Below are 21,609 nucleotides of genomic sequence, written 5' to 3' on the forward strand. Positions count from 1 at the left end.
TCTCACATCGGTACGTGGTTGCAAATGGCATCAGTGTCTTACGTGATTTTCCAAGGCATGATACAATCCAGAAATCTGTCAGTAGCTTCTGATTAAATTACATTTTCACAGAACCGTTTGACGCAATTTTGATGAAGCTCTCTCATTCAGATATCAGAAATGTGGACTGGAGGCAGGGCATGAAAGGGATAACAAATCCAGTTTGTGTCAACAGTTAAGTACCCACGTGATTGCGCACCCAACTGACTGCGGTGCTTCGCTATATCACATTTGACATAGTCCGTAAGCTTGAGTTCATTTGCACAAAAAATCATACAATGATGGAAAGACTTGTGTTGTCCTTGTTAATGCAGACAGAGAAGAGCTCCAACTTCTTAATAATAGCCTCAATTTTGTCCCGCACATTGAATCTAGTTGCGGAGAGTCCCTGTAATCCTAGATTCAGATCATTCAGGTGAGGAAAATACATCACCCAGATAGGCCAACTTTAGGCTTGTTTCTCAATTTTAAAAAACCTGTCAAGACTTTGCACATTGATAAGCAGCGCACTTCTGTAGGTTGTAAAAGTGTTACATGGTCGCTGCCTATATCATTGCATAATGCAGAAAATACAAAGTTCAGGGGACTTGCTTTAAAGTTAACCATTTTCACTGTATTGTCCAAAACATCTTTCAAGCGGTCAGGCGTTCCCTTGACAGCAAGAGCTTCTCAGTGGATGCTGCAGTGTACCCAAGTAGCGTCAGGAGCAACTGCTTGCACGTGCGTTACCACTCCACTATGTCTCCCTGTCATGCATGGCTTTTGTGCCACCGGTACAGATACCAACACATCTTGACCACCAAAGTCCATTTGAGGTCACAAAGTTGTCCAGTACTTAAAAAAAATATCCTCTCCTGTTGTCCTGGTTTCCAGGTGTTTACAGAAGAGGATGTCTTCCTTTATTGACCCCCTATAGACATAACGGACATATACCAGGAGCTGTGCCAGGCCCGACACGTCTGTTGACTCATCCAGCTGTAACGCATAGAATTCACTGGCTTGTATGCGAAGCAGTAATTGTTTCAAAACTGTAATTGTTCCTAGCCACTCGGTAGCTCACCATATAAGACGCTTCCAGACCCTTATTAATGGTATCTGTTGCTCTTATAAATGTCTTACTACTCAAAAGTCATCTTAATTCTTGTTCAAAAAACTCCTGTGGCTTATTTTTCAAATTGGCATGTTTGTTTCTAAATGTCTGCGCAAGAGAAGGTTTCATCGAGTTGTGAGATAGTACTTTTGCACATGTAACACACGGTGGCCGAGGAAAGGCACTACTACCAATATAACTGAGCCCCAAATCAATGATGTTCTCATCTTTGCGCCTCTTCGATGGTCCAACGTCCCTGTCTGTTGTTCGGTGCTTTCCCGGGTAAGGGAGCAGTAGCTCTTCGGCTGCATCAGATTGACAACTGTCAGTGTCCATGCTAGCTTGGCTAACAAGAAATGTAGAATTACTGATGCTAGCATTGAATGTGCTCGTGGAAGCAGAACTTGTGTCGTCAACAGGTGCAGGTGTAGTAGTGCTGGTAGTAGCAGTACTACCAGTAGAGCTGGTATGTGTCTCTATGGACTCGGGCCTTACTTTTTTTTTAACCATTAATCAATTTTCAAGCAAACGGAATGAACAGCAGCTACGTTTGGCTACATGGAATTCATGCGAGAGTTTTTGGCAGTGAAACGAGGCTAGTCAGGCGAGAAAGAAACTTCACCCAAATATATAGCCCCATTGAAAAAACTGTTTGAAAATGTGAAGACATTTTTTTGCCGTACACCCAGCGTACCCCAGTTTGGTAATACCTGGTGTAGAGAATCATTGTACCAACTAAAACATTGTGTTTGAAGCTGGTGTAGAAAACCGAAAGTATACGAAACTTAACAGGAAGCATAGAAATAGCACACACAGAACATATCTACCTTTCTTCTTAGACTTGCTTTCAATTAGAATGACAGATCTATAAGTTACAATATGTATATTTGGTTGGGTCGCCCAAAAAGTTACATATCACAGCTTTAAAAAAAATATATTTTATACAGCCTAGCAACGGTTTCCTCTAAGTCTGAACTTCACTAAAACCTATACAATTGACCATAATTTTTTTTTTTTAAGACGGCAGCAAACATATTAACAAAATTCTTACTCTTTTCGTTTCTTGACATCTCTCCTCTGGCTCACGCATCTGTGGAATGTACTGTATCCAAAGGTAGAGTAGTGCTATGGTGCATGTTCATTCAGGATCCAATGCTGTAAAACGGAAAGCAAGAAGGTGAGTTTGTCAAGTCCTGGCTGACAACACTCAGAGACCCATAAATAAATGCCTTCGCAATATCACAAAGCCACTCACCACAACAGCAAAACTATTCCTCAGAGTTCTGTCTATCCAGCTTCCCTCTATCATTCTCCATCCAACCAAGTAGAAATGGCAACTTAATCTGGAGTGACTAAAAGCTTGGGAATTGTTTTCACAACTGACTGCCAAAATGGGGGAACAGCTCGGGAGCAATTCCAATTCTTCAGCGGAACCCGGAAGGACAGAATAGGATTGAATATTTTCCGGTTATTTTAGAAATGTTCCATCCAGAGAATAAATGACTTTTCTCCCTGGTAACCCCGTATTTAATGACGAAACTGGAAATGTCTGCATTTGATAAGAGCTTTGATCAGCATAAATTCATACCTGATGCCTGATGAGCCATTTATTAAATGCATTTTATGAGCCCATGCCCAAATCATTGTGCCCTTATCCAATACATATATGATAGGCTACTGCCCATTATGTACGACAGAAAAACATGAAAAGCCCATAGATGTTGCTGGCTATATGGTATCTTGGGCAAATAAATTAAACTAGCTCCAGTAGGTTCATCTGTTTGAGTGTAGCCTATTGAATTATATGGACTAGAATTACGCACATCATTTAAACCATGATAAAGCAGAAGAGAAAGTGATTCTGGTGCAGCAGATGCAGCCTACAAAGTCACAAGTATAGGCTAGTGATTTGGATAATAAAATATAAAAATGGGGCATAATTGTATAATTAGTAGGCTGCCATTTTTCCACTTATCTTATTAGCCTATCCTTCCTCGCTTTCAACAGTTTTCCTTATCTTCATCATTCTAATGACATCCTTGAATAATATGTGACTGGAATTATATGCAGAAGGCTTTCTTTTCTTTACGAAGATTGATTGAATGGTTATGGTCTGAATAAATAACTGCTACAGCCTACCTTGCACAGTTTTCTAATGAAAATGTTAATATATAAGCTTGCGTCCCTCTTCAAGTAGTCCATTGGTGTAGGAAATGCAACAAAAGAAATGTCCATCAAGCTATTCTAGTCAAGATGTTACTGCATGGGACCAAGAGCTAAGGAGCATTTAAGGAGGCCAGCGGAGCACAGGTGCTTGCGTATTGCGCGAGAGACCGACGATAAGTTAAGCTTATTATGAATTACACAAAATTAGCAAAAAATTAGGCTTGAATGTATTACCTGAAAAAAGTAGGTTAGGACATCTACAGTTGAAGTCGGAAGTTTACGTACACCTTAGCCAAATACATTTAAACTCAGTTTTCACAATTCCTGTAAAAAATTACCTGCCTTAGGTCAGGTAATTTAGGATCACCATTTTATATTAAGAATGTGACATGTCAGAATAATAGTTTAGAGAACGATTTATTTCAGCTTTTATTTCTTTCATCACATTCCCAGTGGGTCAGAAGTTTACATACCCTCAATTAGTATTTGGTAGCATTGCCTTTAAAATTGTTTAACTTGGGTCAAACATTTCAGGTAGCCTTCTAAAAGCTTCCCACAATAAGTTGGATGAATGTGTGTAACTGAGTCAGGTTTGTAGGCCTCCTTGCTCGCACACGCTTCTTCAGTTCTGCCCATGCATTTTCTATAGGATTGAGGTCAGGGCTTCATGATGGCCACTCCAAAAGCTTGACTTTGTTCTCCTTAAGCCATTTTGCCACAGCTTCGGAAGTATGCTTGGGGTCATTGTCCATTCGGAAGACCCATTTGCGACCAAGCTTTAACCTCCTGACTGATGTCTTGAGATATTGCTTCAATATATCCATATAAATTTCCATCCTCATGATGCCATCTATTTTGGGAAGTGCACCAGTCCCTCCTGCAGCAAAGCACCCCCACAACATGATGCTGCAACCCCTGTGCTTCCCGGTTGGGATGGTGTTCTTCGGCTTGCAAGCCTCCCCCTTTTCCTCCAAACATAACAATGGTCATTATGGCCAAACAGTTCTATTTTTGTTTCATCAGACCAGAGGACATTTCTCCAAAAAGTATGATCTTTGTCCCCATGTGCAGTTGCAAAACCTGGTCTGGCTTTCTATTGGCGGTTTTGGAGCAGTGGCTTCTCCCTTGCCGAGCGGCCTTCCAGTTTATGTCGATATAGGACTCGTTTTACTGTGGATATAGATACTTTTGTACCGGTTTTCTCCAGCATCTTCACAAGGTCCTTTGCTGTTGTTCGGTGATTGATTTGCACTTTTCGCACCAAAGTACGTTCATCTCTAGGAGACAGAACGTGTCTCCTTCCTGAGCAGTATGACGGCTGCATTGTCCCATGGTGTTTATACTTGCGTACTATTGTTTGTACAGATGAACGCGATACCTTCAGGCATTTGGAAATTGCTCCGAAGGATGAACCAGACTTTTCCCTGAGGTCTTGGCTGATTTCTTTAGATTTTCCCATGATGTCAAGCGAAGAGACACTGAGTTTGAAGGTAGGCCTTGAAATACATCCACAGGTACACCACCAATTGACTGAAATGATGTCAATTAGCCTATGATTTTCTGGAATTTTCCAAGCTGCTTGAAGGTAAAGTCAAGTTAGTGTATGTAAACTTCTGACCCACTGGAATTGTGATACAGTGAATAAGTGAAATAATCTGTCTGAACAATTGTTGGAAAAATTACTTGTCATGTACAAAGTAGATGTCCTAACCGACTTGCCAAAACTATAGTTTGTTAACAAGAAATGTGTGGAGTGGCTGAAAAACAAGTTAATGACTCCAACCTAAGTGTATGTAAACTTCAACTGTATATACAGTATCAATCTAGAACAATATCTATTTTGGATGCAATTTGAATGGAGTTGAGAGAGAGTGCGAGACTGCGAGAGTGTGCTTGTGCGTGCACTGATTTAAAGCAACAATACTCGAGTGACAGGCGGTTTTAAAACACTGCAGCTGCAAGCTGACCCCCGAAAGCCAGAGAGATTACAGGCATTTGTTTTTTATATTACTGTAGCATAGGTTATGCTGCAGCAAATGAGGCCTACCTGTCACAAGAAAAAACGATGCCATGAGTTAATGGGTCTCCATGCGTTGTGAACTGCGCTGCATACTGAGATGTGCTGTCTGTCTGTCTCCCCCCCGCCGAGTGTCGATTCATCATGCAGAGGCCGTAAAGAAGCCAGATTAAGACATTGCATATAACTTAGCGGTTCCATTTCATGCCATGCTGTTCATATAAATCATGTATGATGATTTACTGGTTTCTCGCAGTCATTTATCCCGAGAGAAGGGAGTGGTTTTGATTGTTGAATCCCGGTAAGTGGGTTCCCGCCATTCAATTCTAGCTTAGAACCCGCGCTGTTTTCTGTCACCGTGCCTCACTCTGCTGTCAAGGCCCACCTCTCCATTTCAGACTTGAACACAGCACAGCTTCTGCTACAAAACAACCAGAGTGCTTCAGAAGAGAAGGCTCTACTGTTAATTTGTTAACAGAAAATAGGAGTTCCAGGAAGGTTTTGACAAAAGTATTTGAGTTAGACTAAGAAATATTGAGGGACTGTTTTCAAATCATACCTCCAACAGTGTAAAGATTTTTTGTTTGTTGTTAATGCCATTAGAGATTAATAGAGAATATTTCTGAATCATTAGATTTTCATAGTTTCTGTTCCATACCGGGATATACAGTATTACCAGAAGTGCACATAGGGGGTGCCATTTGTAAAAAATACATTTAAATAAAATAAAAAAAAGAATTAAATAAACACCAAACTATTTAGGCAACATGGGTCTTCCCCCAGGATGGGATTGATGGTCTCTGCTTTAACCAAGAAGCTTAATCTTGCCATTTAGCCACATAGCTGGCATGTTAGCAAACCAAATGCAAAGCTGGAGCCCTCAGCTGGTTATAATTGATTTGGAACAGCTTCGATAGTTAACTTAAGCAAGGTGAGGTGGGGTGGGGGGGGCAACCCTTGAGGAATTAATAAATAAAACAAGATATATACTGAGTATACAAAACATTAAGAACACCTGCTCTTTCCAATACGTTTGAATCTAATCAAGATATATAATAATGGAAAATAAAATTCAAATATAATTTAATACTTTTATTTCCACTTTGGCATTAAAGTATTGTGTGTAGATCATTGACAAAAAAGATAACTAAATTCATTTAAGACAACAAAATCTTGAAAGTCAAGAGTGAATACTTTCTGAAGGCACTGTATAAAGTGTACAAAACATTAGGAACACCTGCTCTTTCCATGACAGACTGACCAGATGAAAGCTATGATCTCTTATTGAAGTCACCTCTATTCACTTCAAATCAGTGTAGATGAAGGGGGGGGAGACAGGTTAGTCGTTTTAAGCCTTGAGATAACGGAGACGTGCATGTGCGCCATTCAGAGGGTGAAAGGGAAAGACAAAATATTTAAGTGCCTTTGAACGTGGTATGGTAAGTAGGTGCCAGGCGCACTGGTTTAGGTGTGTCAAGAACAGCAACGCTGCTGGGTTTTTCACACTCAACAGTTTCCCGTGTATCAACGACGGTCCACCACCCAAAAGACACCGAAACAACGGTGGGGAGCATTGGAGTCAACATGGGCCAGCATCCCTGTGGAACACTTTCAACCCAAGCCCCGATGCTGTTCTGAGGTCAACAAGGGGTGCAACTCAATATTAGGAAGGTGTTCCTAATGCTTTGTTCACTCAGTGTATATAACATTCACTGTCATAACACAAGCCAGGCTAAATGATGCTGTACACAATTAAGATCCTAAAATAGCAGTTTATATATTAATAAAAGCCAGTAAATAATAATCGCACATATTTATTTCAGAGTATAGGATCATTTCAGTGTGGACCAATGTCCTGCTTGAACCCTGTAAAGACAATTTCCTGACTAAATGTGGTCAGTAGTAGAGCTAAGCCTCCAAAGGATACCTGCACATCTTTGAGTAATTAAAACAACCTTCAAATGTCCTTAAAACAGAAACGCACACCAGCCCACACAATCACACACACTATCGTCTCCTGAAACTTCAACGAGCCGATCTACCAGGAATACAAAACTCTGTCTCTGCGGATCCCCCTGGAGAGCAACATACAAGAGGAGAAAACAAAAGATAAACTGGTTTGCGGGCGGAGTATTATTTTTCAGTTGAAAAAAACTCAAATGTTTAACACATTCATCTAGTCAAACATGCATGGCAAAACAAAAAAGGGAAGAGGGAAAATGCCAGGTGAGCTTTTGCACAAGTCCTTTTGCACATTTTTCCCTCATTAAGAGTAGGCTTTCGCTGCAAATCAAGCAGCCACAAGCCCCGATCTGCTGTGCTGCTGTGGTTGTTGTTGCAGTTGAGAGCGTGGGCTTGAATGTTGTGGTGGCATAGCGTTAGAGTAGTGGAGGTGCTAGGATGAGTAATACGTTACAACAGAGAGGGGTCATAGCACTGCTGCTGGGGAAAGGGGGGGAGAGCAAAAAGACAGTGATTACCCAGTCAACCAGTTCCACAGTGGCTGGCCTAACCCATATATCTGGGAGCGCTCCCCTATTGTATCTGAAGCGACTGTGCCATTACAAATCATGCTCTTTGGTTTTCTTTCAAGTCTGCAGAGGCAAGCCTTACTGTGCTTTGCTGAGTAAAACAGCTAAATAGGCTAGCTATTGAGAAGCACTGAGGTCCTTACCACAGGTTTGATTGGTACACAGGGTTCAGAGCATGTCTGATTTGTGGTTACGTGTTAATACCATCACAAGGTATTTAGCTTCTGTAACCACAGCTCAGCCATGATGAAGCAAGCGCCAAAATCAAATCTCTGACTGCAACTACACCTTGAACCACAGCCATCCATAGAATAATTGCCTGTCAAGAGTGTGACTTGACACAGGAATTACAGACAATAGTGCAAGACTAGTAGGAACCCGGAGACCTTGGATAGAAAGGGCTTGTGCCAAGTCCGCAAATGCATTCATTAAGAGTGGTAAATTAAAACGTGATGAGGAAGCAGTTGGTGCTGTTAGCCCAACACATCACCGGGGGCACACTGCCTGCCCTCCAGGACATCTACAGCACTCGGTGTCACAAGAAGGCCAAGAATAATATCACGGACCTCAGCCACCCGAGCCACAGCCTGATCACCACGCTACCATCCAGAAGGGAAGGTCAGTACAGGTGCATCAAAGCTGGGACCGAGAGACTGAAAAACAGCTTCTACCTCAAGGCCATCATCAGTATGTTAAATAGTCACCACTAGCCAGCCTCTACCCAGTACCCTGCCCTGAACATTAGTCATTAGCCACCTACCACCCAGTTACTCTACCATGCACCTTAGAGGCTGCTGCCCTAAATTGTCAGGGAACACTGGTCACATATACTATTCTTCAGATATACTACATATTCTATATTGTCTATACATTCAATTATACACAGTGCATTCGGAAAGTTCAGACCCTTGACTTTTTCCACATTGTTAAGTTATAGCCTTATTCTAAAATTGATGAAACTGTTTTTTCCCTCTTCATCAATCTACACACAATATCAATGACAAAGCAAAAACAGGTTAAGAAGTGTTGGCTAATTAATTAAAAATAATAATTGAAATATTAAATAAGTATTCAGACCCACAGTTGAAGTCAGAGGTTTACATACACCTTAGCCAAATACATTTAAACTCCATCTCTCACAATTCCTGACATTTAATCCAGTAAAAATCCAGTTTTAGGTCAGTTAGGATCACCACTTTATTTTAAGAAAGTGAAATGGCAGAAAAATAGTAGAGTGATTTATTTCAGCGTATTTCTTTCATCACATTCCCAATGGGTCAGTAGTTAACATACACTCAATTAGTATTTGGTAGCATTGCCTTTAAATTGTTTAACTTGGGTCAAACATCTCAGGTAGCCTTCCACAAGCTTCCCACAATAAGTTGGGTGAATTTTGGCCTATTCCTCCAGACAAAGCTGGTTTGTAGGCCTCCTTGCACGCACACGCTTTTTCAGTTCTGCCCACAAATTTTCTATGGGATTGAGATCAGTGCTTCGTGATGGCCACTCTAATACCTCGACTTTGTTGTCCTTAAGCCATTTTGCCACAACTTTGGAAGTATGCTTGGGGTACTTGTCCAATTGGAAGACCCATCTGAGACCAAGCTTTAACTTCCTGACTGATCTCTTGAGATATTGCTTCAATATATCCACATAAATTTCCATCCTCATGATGCCATTTTGGGAAGTACACCAGTCCCTCCTGCAGCAAAGCACCCCTACAACATGATGCTGCCACCTCTGTGCTTCACAGTTGGGATGGTGTCCTTCTGCTTGAAAGCCTCCCCTTTTTCCTCCAAACATAACAATGGTCATTATGGTCAAACAGTTCTATTTGTGTTTTATCAGACCAGAGGACATTTCTCCAAAAAGTACAATCTTTGTCCCCATGTGCAGTTGCAAACAGTAATCTGCCTTTTTTATGGCGGGTTTGGAGCAGAAGCTTCTTCCTTGCTGAGTAGCCTATCCGAAATGAATTGTTGTAAGTTCATTTATATTTTTTGAGATGTGAATACCAAGTACAGTGCCTTGCGAAAGTATTCGGCCCCCTTGAACTTTGCGACCTTTTGCCACATTTCAGGCTTCAAACATAAAGATATAAAACTGTATTTTTTTGTGAAGAATCAACAACAAGTGGGACACAATCATGAAGTGGAACGACATTTATTGGATATTTCAAACTTTTATAACAAATCAAAAACTGAAAAATTGGGCGTGCAAAATTATTCAGCCCCCTTAAGTTAATACTTTGTAGCGCCACCTTTTGCTGCGATTACAGCTGTAAGTCGCTTGGGGTATGTCTCTATCAGTTTTGCACATCGAGAGACTGACATTTTTTCCCATTCCTCCTTGCAAAACAGCTCGAGCTCAGTGAGGTTGGATGGAGAGCATTTGTGAACAGCAGTTTTCAGTTCTTTCCATAGATTCTCAATTGGATTCAGGTCTGGACTTTGACTTGGCCATTCTAACACCTGGATATGTTTATTTTTGAACCATTCCATTGTAGATTTTGCTTTATGTTTTGGATCATTGTCTTGTTGGAAGACAAATCTCCGTCCCAGTCTCAGGTCTTTTGCAGACTCCATCAGGTTCTTCCAGAATGGTCCTGTATTTGGCTCCATCCATCTTCCCATCAATTTTAACCATCTTCCCTGTCCCAGCTGAAGAAAATCAGGCCCAAACCATGATGCTGCCAACACCATGTTTGACAGTGGGGATGGTGTGTTCAGCTGTGTTGCTTTTACGCCAAACATAACGTTTAGCATTGTTGCCAAAAAGTTCAATTTTGGTTTCATCTGACCAGAGCACCTTCTTCCACATGTTTGGTGTGTCTCCCAGGTGGCTTGTGGCAAACTTTAAACACTTTTTATGGATATCTTTAAGAAATGGCTTTCTTCTTGCCACTCTTCCATAAAGGCCAGATTTGTGCAATATACGACTGATTGTTGTCCTATGGACAGAGTCTCCCACCTCAGCTGTAGATCTCTGCAGTTCATCCAGAGTGATCATGGGCCTCTTGGCTGCATCTCTGATCAGTCTTCTCCTTGTATGAGCTGAAAGTTTAGAGGGACGGCCAGGTCTTGGTAGATTTGCAGTGGTCTGATACTCCTTCCATTTCAATATTATCGCTTGCACAGTGCTCCTTGGGATGTTTAAAGCTTGGGAAATCTTTTTGTATCCAATTCCAGCTTTAAACTTCTTCACAACAGTATCTCGGACCTGCCTGGTGTGTTCCTTGTTCTTCATGATGCTCTCTGCGCTTTTAACGGACCTCTGAGACTATCACAGTGCAGGTGCATTTATACAGAGACTTGATTACACACAGGTGGATTGTATTTATCATCATTAGTCATTTAGGTCAACATTGGATCATTCAGAGATCCTCACTGAACTTCTGGAGAGAGTTTGCTGCACTGAAAGTAAAGGGGCTGAATAATTTTGCACGCCCAATTTTTCAGTTTTTGATTTGTTAAAAAAAAGTTTGAAATACCCAATAAATGTCGTTCCACTTCATGATTGTGTCCCACTTGTTGTTGATTCTTCACAAAAAAATACAGTTTTATATCTTTATGTTTGAAGCCTGAAATGTGGCAAAAGGTCGCAAAGTTCAAGTGGGCCGAATACTTTCGCAAGGCACTGTATGTCTACATCACCATCCACCAATTTTATTGGAAAACTACACGGTAGTGTAAAACACTAACGATCCGATACGTACACTTGTCATAATTAGGTTTTAATCCAGAGAGGATAGAAAACCGATCAAGATATTCAATGAGACTGTGCAAGAATCCAGAAAAAAATTGTGTTAGTGTTAAACAAACCAAAATATATATTTGAGATTCTTCAAAGTAGCCACCCTTTGCCTTGACAGCTTTGCACACTCTTGGTATTCTCTCAACCAGCTTCATGAGGTAGTCACCTGGAATGCATTTCAATTGCCTTCTTAAAAGTTGTGGAATTTCTTTCCTTCTTAATGCATTTGAACCAATCAGTTGTGTTGCGACAAGGTAGTATACAGAAGTTAGCCCTATTTGGTGAAAGACCAAGTCCATATTATGGCAAGAACAGCTCAAATAAGCAAAGAGAAACAACAGTCCATCACTTGAAGACATGAAGGTCTGTCAATCCGGGAAATTTCAAGAACTTTGAACAGGATAAGTGCAGTCGCAAAAAGCATGAAGCGCTATGATGAAACTGGCTCTCATGAGGACCACCACAGGAAAGGAAGCCCCAGAGTTACCTCTGCTGCAGAGGATACGTTAATTTGAGTTAACTGCACCTCAGAAATTGTAGCCCAAATAAATGCTTCAGAGTTCAAGTAACAGACATCTCAACATCAGCTGTTCAGATGAGACTGTGTGAATCAGGCCTTCAAGGTCAAATTCCTGCAAAGAAACCACTACTAAAGGACACCAATAAGAAGGGACTTGCTTGGGCCAAGAAACACAAGCAATGGGCATTAGACCGATGGAAATCTGTCCTTTGCTCTGATGAGTCCAAAATGTGAGATTTTTGGTTCCAACTGCCATGTCTTTGTGAGATGCTGAGTAGGTGACCGGATGATCTCCAAATGGGTGGTTCCCACTGTGAAGCATGGAGGAGGGGGTGTGATGGTGCTTTGCTGGTGACACTGTCAGTGATTTATTTCAAATTCAAGGCACACTTAACCAGCATGGCTACCACAGCATTCTGCAGCAATACGCCATCCCATCTGGTTTGGGCTTAGTGGGACTATCATTTGTTTTTCAACAGGTACAATAACCCAACACACCTCCAGGCTGTTTAATGGCTATTTGACCAAGAAGGAGCGATATGGAGTGTGCAAAGCTGTCATCAAGACAAAGGGTGGCTATTTGAAGAATCTCAAATATATTCTGATTTGTTTAACACTTTTTTGGTTACTACATGATTCCATATGTTATTTCATAGTGTTGATGTCTTCACTATTATTCTACAATGTAGAAAATAGTAAAAAATAAAGAAAAACCCTTGAATGAGTGGGTGTCCTAAAACTTTTAACCGGTAGCGTATGTTGTTGTTTGTTAACATGGCAGCGCATTTTTTTATTTATTTGATTGGTTGCCATTTAGGTTAGGCTATTTGATCAGAAAAACCTTCATGATGTAAAAAGTTTGTCATACATTATATCTCCAGCCTGTAGGCTACAAAGAAGGTCGCATACACTTTCTACGATATGCAATCATTTTTAATATGGAACGTGGAGCGCCGCGTCTCTCCAACAGCACCCTAGAGAGGCGTGCTGGGAATGGACAAGATAAATATTGAGTCCTGCCTTTGACAAAGTGGGCACTGCTTATCATAGGGTGGCATCAGCGCTCACCTAAAAAGCCAATATGACACAGGTTGACAGAAAATGTAATTGTTTTTGGGCAGAATTGTTAGATTTTGTGTGTTGTTGGAAGTGCATCTTGGTCCGTCTAGCTCAGAAAATGCCGCCCGCGTCAATCTGCCGCCATAGGGGGCCTCCTAATCCTGCCTAATGAGCAGGCCGGCCGTGATTTCAAGTTCAGCCAACTTGGATCTATTTGCTAGCGACGAAGGTTGAAGAGTTGAATTGTTACGAACACACACTTGTCTCTGTTTGAAAAGCATGTTAGCCAGTCCACTTGTTCAGATATTGAAATCAAGTGGCTTACCTTTCTTCTCAGAATGCCAATTCCTTATATAAAATTGTGTTTATGCTTATTGCACATTTATAAAACACAGACTAGGCAGCTAGTATAACAGTGTTTGGCTAAAATGCTGCTAAAATAAGGCCATTGCTTTTCTATGGGCTTATTTTGGACCTAAGCTTATCGCTTGCCTTCCTGCCATTTGTACAACATCTCCCATTGTTAGGGCGGAGAAGTGCATCTCGTCATTATATACAGATCGTGGTGTAAAATGGGAAGCTTGCACACAGCACAGAGGAGTGAAGGAGACGAGACCAAAAATGCAACATGAAAGCAAGGGGACAAAACGCTCATAAAAATGAACAAAAAGCTTGATTTCTTGCGATACATACATTTGGAATACCGCGCAAAAACATTCATTCTAATATATCTAATTTGATATATTGCCCAGCCCTCGTCACACAGCAACGACACCAATATAATCCCAGGATTTACATTTTAAGACCATGCTTTAACTTATGTTCCTTGAAAATAAACTAATTATTGCCAGTCTAGCAGCCACTGCCTATGCATGACACTAAGTAGAATTATAACACTCAGGGCAGAGAAAGGGGGTGATCACAAAGATGATTAGATTAGCAGGAGTTTGGTAATCTTTATTATCCTGATGCTCATATTTAAACATTTGCCTGAAACTGAATACAAGTTGTGCATATATTGGTGATTGAATGTATTCACCAATTAGACTTGGGTGGCTGGGATGCACTCCCTCTGCTGAATGGATTGCTAACAGCCACCCACTGATCGCCAGGCTTTTAGACAGAGCGGCTTTACACTTCTGCATTTTAATGGAGTGGAGGGCAAGAGTAAGTAGGAATCCAAATATCTTCAGAAGAAAAAAACTGTTTGATACTTCACTAGTTAAAAAAATTCTAATGTATGCACTCTACTGTAAGTCGCTAATTCGATAAGAGCGTCTACTAAATGACTAAAATGTAAGTGTCCACTTTGGGTCAAATCCTGACTTGAGATGCATGTGCCATAACTCTATTTGAATCTTACATTGATCAATGGACAATTTCTGCATGGTTTGGAATAAACATCCCATGGAAGGATGGGGCCATAAGTAGGCTACTGAGTTCAGCAGGGCTGACTGTAAATTTATTTATTTAGTGCAAGATTTGGTTTTGGGTTCTGAGATTATGGTTGAATCCATGCTGATTTAATCATTTCAAATTCATTAAACAAGTGAAATTAATTTTCATTTCAGAGAAAATAAAATAAAAATTCATGAAATCAATTCACATCCCAAATCAACAGGAGAAATTGAAATTATTCACCCCAGCACTGCTTTTCAGATCTCAACCAATAGCTAATGAACTGCCAACACACTGTGGCCCTGGAGAACTTAGAATGAAATATCTAGCCTACACAGATACACCTAAAAACAGCTTACAGGAGAGAAGAGGTTTCAACCCATCAACAACCCGAAAAAATCCTGAGAACAGCAAAGTTAAAAAGGTGTATTTTTCCATAAATAAAATATGTGAGTGCAGCATTTGGGCACACTCCCCCTACGAGAGGTCCCAGGAGAGGGAAGGAGGCTGTTTGTGAACTCGGGCTCAGCACAGTAAAGGATACAGCACTGAATCACTGAGAAATCAACTGCATTCCCACATCCACCCATGTTCAGTTTTCCTCTTTAAAAATGCATCGATTTACAGCAAAAATAGATTAAAGCGCCCAACCTAAAAGTTTGGCTTCTGAATAGCATTAATAATGGAACAACCCCCAAAACCTAGAGGCATTCACTTGAAGGAACGGCTTTGGTTTTGTTGCACTTTAAAATGGGGAGAAATTTACATGTTTTAGAAGTATCACAGCTTTTTGATGGTTATTTATAATAACATTGTTTCACATGCAAATAGGCTGACAATTGTTACTCATTAAAAACACAACCAGTACAATGCAATACAGTACTGTGTCAACCCAAGGTTTTACACAATGTTCAGAAGTGGAGCTTTGTGTTCTTCTCACTCAGATAGTTGGCAGCAATAAGCAGTTCTATACGAGACACTTAAAATGTAGGTAGCGTAAATGACATGTAGCATATGGGTTTGCATTAGTACACACATCAAAAGTCCCAATGCAAAGTTACACCTCACTTAAACTGTTCCAAGTTAAATAAAACTGACCAGAATTTCAAAAGAATGCTCAAGTCATGTTAGAACATTTGTTTTCCGGGGTGTGATGCAATTTGGAGGACCCGGTAAGCCAGCCTATTCCCTATGGTGCAAACACCAAATGTATAGCTTCAAATTAAACCAAATCGTTTGCACTGGTTTCTTTTAAAATTTAATTTACATTTTTCAGCCAATTTACAAGCACATATTTTAACGTTAGCCAGCCAGTAGGGATAACATTAGCAGGCTAGTTGGCTAGATTGATTTATTGAGTCAGCCAGTTGCTATCATCAGTAAACCAATGTTTTCCAAATACATTACACCACCTCACCAGTTATGAAAGAATGTTATCTAAGCCAGAAAGCTAGCCAGCCAGCTAACATTAGCTATTTAGTCAACTAGCTATTAGCCTAGCCAGCCAAACTCCACGGTTACTCTCGGAAAGCTGGAGCCCAACTACTGAAGACCAGCTAGAACACAACCGAAACATAACCACAAATTATAAGCAAAGGAGAGAGCAGAGACTTACAGATTGATGGTTGGGGCCCATCAATGGTAAAACCTTTAAAAGAGTAGCAGCTGAGTTAGCTACCAAAGCAAGGGGGAGGCGGGCACCTCACCAGGTCAAAATCCAAAATAGATAGATTCCAGATTTCAGTCAGCTAGAGCACTAGCAACAAGCCAAGGCAAAAAAAATGTACAAGACTGTCGGCCTGGGGGGGATTATGACAGTAATAAATACCTCGTCCCCCTTTTTCCTCTCTCTACCCTACTGAGGTTACATTTGCAAAGTCCTTGGTTAACATAGAGATTCTGGGAACGTCAGAATGTGGGGGGAAATGAACTATATTCTGACCAATGGAACATATGCGGTGGTACTTAATGAATATGATGTCAGTTCGGTTGTCATCTGAGACATTATCATCAATGATAAGATGACAAACTCTACAGTGGAAAGTCTACACATCAGTTATCGGATTCACATGGAATTGTTCAATTTAAATGTTTGAATATGAAATTATTCGTGATGGGATGAAATGTGATTTTAGCTTCTAAAATGTGACATTTGGGTTTTCATAAGAAAGGGCTCCTCAATCAGTGGCCCTGCCCTGTGAAGGGACAAGGGCTATAAAACTTTTCAAACACGCCCTCCTCTCCCTTCCTATATAAGCCCTTGACGACAATAGAACTTCCTGTTCCGGGGAGGTAGGACGAGGGTCCTATGTCAGAATAACTAAAAAACGAAGCCAACATCAGTGTGAGCTTTGGTTGTGAATGGTATGGACTTTGAACTCTCATTCACTACAGAAGTGATACCGCCTAGCCGTTGAGTTAGCAACAGCTGCTGCAAACAAGGGTTAGGAAGGAACAGACAAAGTATCCCATCTATCACACAACGACATTACTACAACTTATCCAATTGACCACCAGAGACATTCTTCAAAGGACAGAGGACTCGGTTTGGCAACACGGTCTTCCATCTACCACCAACCTACTGAAGCGCAGCTCAGAGTAAATATTTATTGCATTTTCCTTTTACAAATGGGAGGTAATTTAGAATGCATAAGATACTGTATTTATGATAGCACAGCTTCGCCCTTCATTCCTCAGTCTTCCCGCTCTTTCACTCAACCCAGCCCTTTTCCTTTGTGTAACAAGCTGTCATATCTGTTCCGCCAGCTAGGTACGTTTTCCTTTATGACGTAATTTGTAATCAAGTTATGATTAATTGTGTGCGTGTAATTCTGTGTGATTAGCTAGGCATTTAGTAAATAAATGAATCAGCAATACAAAATTGGGTTTAACTTCTTAGCCAGGGTTCGTGCAGATAAAATAATCACAATCAGAGTACACAGCCCAGGTTCACAGAATGGATGTTCAGATTCATCTGGAAGTACCTGGTCTCAAATGCAGCGCCCACAGAGCAATAACACAAGGTACACGCTGTCAGTAATATAAATTCCTCTCCATCGTGATGCACAAGAGGTAGAATGCATTTAAAAGGTGCAGCACACTAGTGGCCTGGGGTGGTGTAACGGTTACTGCTACAGCCTTCGAAAGACACATATATGCCAGTGCTGGTGTGGGTTCAAATCCAGCCTATGCCCTTCTAGCACACCATCTCCCCTCCTCCCTTTCCTGTCTCTCTTCACAGTCTCTGTCCAACAAAATAGGCTATATTCTGAAAAAAAATACAGCACAGTAGGTATAAATTTACTGTAAAAACATCCAATATAAAAAAGTTAGTTACATGTTGGGAATAGCCCAAGCAGAATGGAGACTTAAATGCACATGACTCTACCTAATGGCAGATCATTTGAATAATCACTTTAACAAGGGGGCATTAATAATGCTTTCAGGGCAAAAGACTGGATTTCCAAATGATCAATTTGGTATGCAAAGGTGGGAATATTCCCTTGGATGAATGTCACTGGAGAGACTATTGCACAATTTCAGAGCATATCGTCTGATTTGGAGCTGTAATTTAAAATGCACAATTTACAGACATCTACACTCCTATGAAAATAATAGTAATATTACAGCATTACTCTTTGACCAAAGAGGTTATCAAATGATTATGTTATACAATGGGTGGGTCTAATCCTGATTGGTTAAAACTGCATTCCAGCTGGTGTCTATTCCACAAGTTACCACCGGCTAAAGCTATGTTGTTGAAATGCCTATTTACTCTGTTCCATCTCACTGCGCAATCCAGTCTTATCAGCCAGGTCAAAAAACAGGTCAAACTAAACAAAATGCAGCTAGTCTTTCCATCTTCAGTTTGAAGTTATTGTATTAGCATAGTTGTTGGCTAGATCTTCTGAAGAACAGTGTCCTGACAAGAGAGCACATTATTTTATGACAGGCAAAAATCGCAGATTAGCTCATTGTTATGGATGTATCCAAATAAATGTCTGTTAACCGAACCGATAGAACAAACAACCAGCCGGTGTGGGTAGCAACCTTAGATTTGTGTCCTGACTATATCTTGTGGAAGGATGAAATAGTATGATTGAAATCAAAATACGTTTCATGAAAATGTCAATATGTTGGCAACTCATTGTATAAAAGTGATAATGCCTTCGAAGCCGGTGTTTGGAGGATATATTGGCATGGTTTAGTCTCAGGCCTAACAACACCAGTGCCAATATATCCAACACCAGCTTCTCAGGATTTATCACTTAAATATGGCATGGATTTGTAATCACTAAACTGGAACTTGGGCCTACAGTTTTTTTAAAGGGATAGTTTGGGATTTTGGCAATGAGGCCACTTATCTACTTCTTCATAGTCAGATAAAACTGGTATTCACAACTTTATGTATCTGTGTGCAGTTTGAAGGAAGTTGCTAACAAGCGTCAGCGCAATTGCTAACTAGCATTAGCGCAATAACTTGAAGTCTAACTGTTCCTGTAGACTTCCAGTCATTGGGCTAAGGCTATTTAGCAGTGGCTCGTGAAACTACCTTCATACTGGACACAGATAAAAATTGTATGAACGAGTTAATCTGACTCTCAGGAAGTAGACAGTGTCAAAATCCTCAACTATCCCTTTGTCTTTTTCATATTTAATGTTGCTTAACCCAAACATTTAAATTGTATTTAACCATGTATAATGTAGATAGTGGTTCTTCCTTTAAAAGTTACGAGGTTATGCCGCGACCGTAAGCGGTAGATTGTGATAGTGTGGTGCAATGACAGAATGCCACAAAGTGGAGTTAGAACACTGATCTATCGGTAGTCTAAAATGTGGCAATTAATGGAGGCGTTTTCAGTCTGAGAGTCTCTCTTCTCCGGCACTAGAGTCCTGCATCAGGCAAAAAAATATATATTATAACAATATTAAAATAAAACTGTTGGTGGTCCTGGAGTTGAGAGAACTTGGGTAAATACAGTGGGGGAATTTTACTTGACATGTGGACTGATGATTTTTGAAAAATAGTCATGGTGGGCTTTTGGTTTCTCTCACTCCAAAAAACAGAAATAAACCCTTCCAAATAACAAACTGGCTTCATTTACAAATAAGTAAGAATGTCTCATCCCATGTTCAAGAATGGCCTTTTCCACTTTATTCAGATTACAACCGCTCACTTTTGGTTATTTGAAACAAAATCATGTCCAAAATATCATAGCCATAGAAAGTTGGTTGCAATTTCAGCCTGCAATAAAGACCAAAATTGGTTAAAGAAAATTGTGATAAATAAAAAAATATTTTTTTTAATTGACAGCAGTGACATAAATTGCGTAAACTTCTGACCCACTGGAATTGTGATACTGTGAAATAATCGGTCTGTAAACAATTGTTGGGAAAAAAACAAATGTCCTAGCCGACTTGCCAAAACCATAGTTTGTTAACAAGAAATTTGTGGAGTGGTTGAAAAGATGAGTTAATAACTCCAACCTATCTATGTATGCATGTATGTATGCATGTATGCATGTATGCATGTATGCATACAGCAAAAAAAGAAAACATCCCTTTCTCAGGACCCTTTCAAAGATCTTTGTCTTTCAAAGATATTTTTTGTAAAAATCCAAATCACTTCACAGATCTTCATTGTAAAGGGTTTAAACACCGTTTCCCATGCTTGTTCAATGAACCATAAACAAGTAATGAACATGCACCTGTAGAACGGTCGTTAACACATTAACAGCTTACAGACGGTAGGCAATGTAGGTCACAGTTGTGAAAACTTAGGACACTAAAGAAGCCTTTCTACTGACTCTGAAAAATACCAAAATAAAGATGCCCAGGGTCCCTGCTCATCTGCGTGCCTTAGGCATGCTGCAAAGAGGCATGAGGACTGCAGATGTGGCCAGGGAAATAAATTGCAATGTCCATACAGTGAGAAGTCTAAGACAGCGCTAGGGGGAGACAGGAAGGACAGCTGATCGTCCTCGCAGTGGCAGACCACGTGTAACAACACCTGCACAGGATCGGTACATCCGAACAACACACCTGTGGGACAGGCACAGGATGGCAACAACAACTGCAGAGTTACACCAGGAACGCACAATCCCTCCATCAGTGCTCAATCCACAATAGGCTGAGATAGACTGGACTGAGGGCTTGTAGGCAGGTCCTCACCAGACATCACCAGCAACAACGTCACCTATGGGCACAAACCAACCGTCGCTGGACCAGACAGGACTGGAAAAAAGTGCTCTTCACTGATGGGTCGCGGTTGTGTCTCACCAGGGGTGATGGTCGGATATGTGTTTACCGTGAAGGAATGAGCGGTACAACAAGGCCTGTACTCTGGAGCGGGATCGATTTTGAGGTGGAGGGTCCGTCATGGTCTGGGGCGGTGTGTCACAGCCTCATCGGACTGAGCTTGTTGTCATTGCAGGCAATCTCAAAGCTGTGCATTACAGGGAAGACATCCTCCTCTATCATGTGGTACACTTCCTGCAGGCTCATCCTGACATGACCTTCCAGCATGACAATGCCACCACCCATACGGTGCGTGATTGCCTGCAAGACAGGGATGTCAGTGTTCTGCCATGGCCAGCAAAGAGCCCGGATCTCAATCCCGTTGAGCACGTCTGGGACCTGTTGGATCGTAGGGTGAGGGCTAGGGCCATTCCCCTCAGAAATGTCTGGGAACTTACAGGTGCCTTGGTGGAAGAGTGGGGTAACATCTCACAGCAAGAACTGGCAAATATGGTGCAGTCCATGACAAGGAGATGCACTGCAGTACTTAATGCAGCTGGTGGCCACACCAGATACTGACTTACTTTTGATTTTGACCCCCCCACTTTTGTTCAGGGACACATTATTTGATTTGTTAGTCACATGTCTGTGGAACTTACTCCATTGTTGAATCTTATGTTCATACAAATATTTACACATGTTAAGTTTGCTAAAAATAAACACAGTTGACAGTAAAATGACCTTTCTTTTTTTGCTGAGTTTATCTCTCATCATATCGCCCAGCCCTAGCTGACACTTA

General features: G+C 40.9%; 1 protein-coding gene across 4 annotated transcripts in view; it reads right to left on the reverse strand.

Annotated features, from left to right (window-relative positions):
* LOC139368319 (forkhead box protein J3-like) overlaps positions 1-21,609 on the reverse strand; it is a 102,069-nt gene that overhangs the window by 76,668 nt on the left and 3,792 nt on the right. For 2 of the 4 annotated variants that reach the window (XM_071107070.1, XM_071107069.1), the window contains exon 2: positions 2,181-2,284. The exons of the other annotated variants lie outside the window; for them this stretch is intronic. The gene's annotated coding sequence lies outside the window, so the exon portion shown is untranslated. The remainder of the gene's footprint in view (positions 1-2,180; positions 2,285-21,609) is intronic. 4 annotated transcript variants of the gene reach the window in all.

Source organism: Oncorhynchus clarkii, chromosome 16, assembly GCF_045791955.1.
Source record: "Oncorhynchus clarkii lewisi isolate Uvic-CL-2024 chromosome 16, UVic_Ocla_1.0, whole genome shotgun sequence".
Lineage (NCBI taxonomy): Eukaryota > Metazoa > Chordata > Actinopteri > Salmoniformes > Salmonidae > Oncorhynchus > Oncorhynchus clarkii.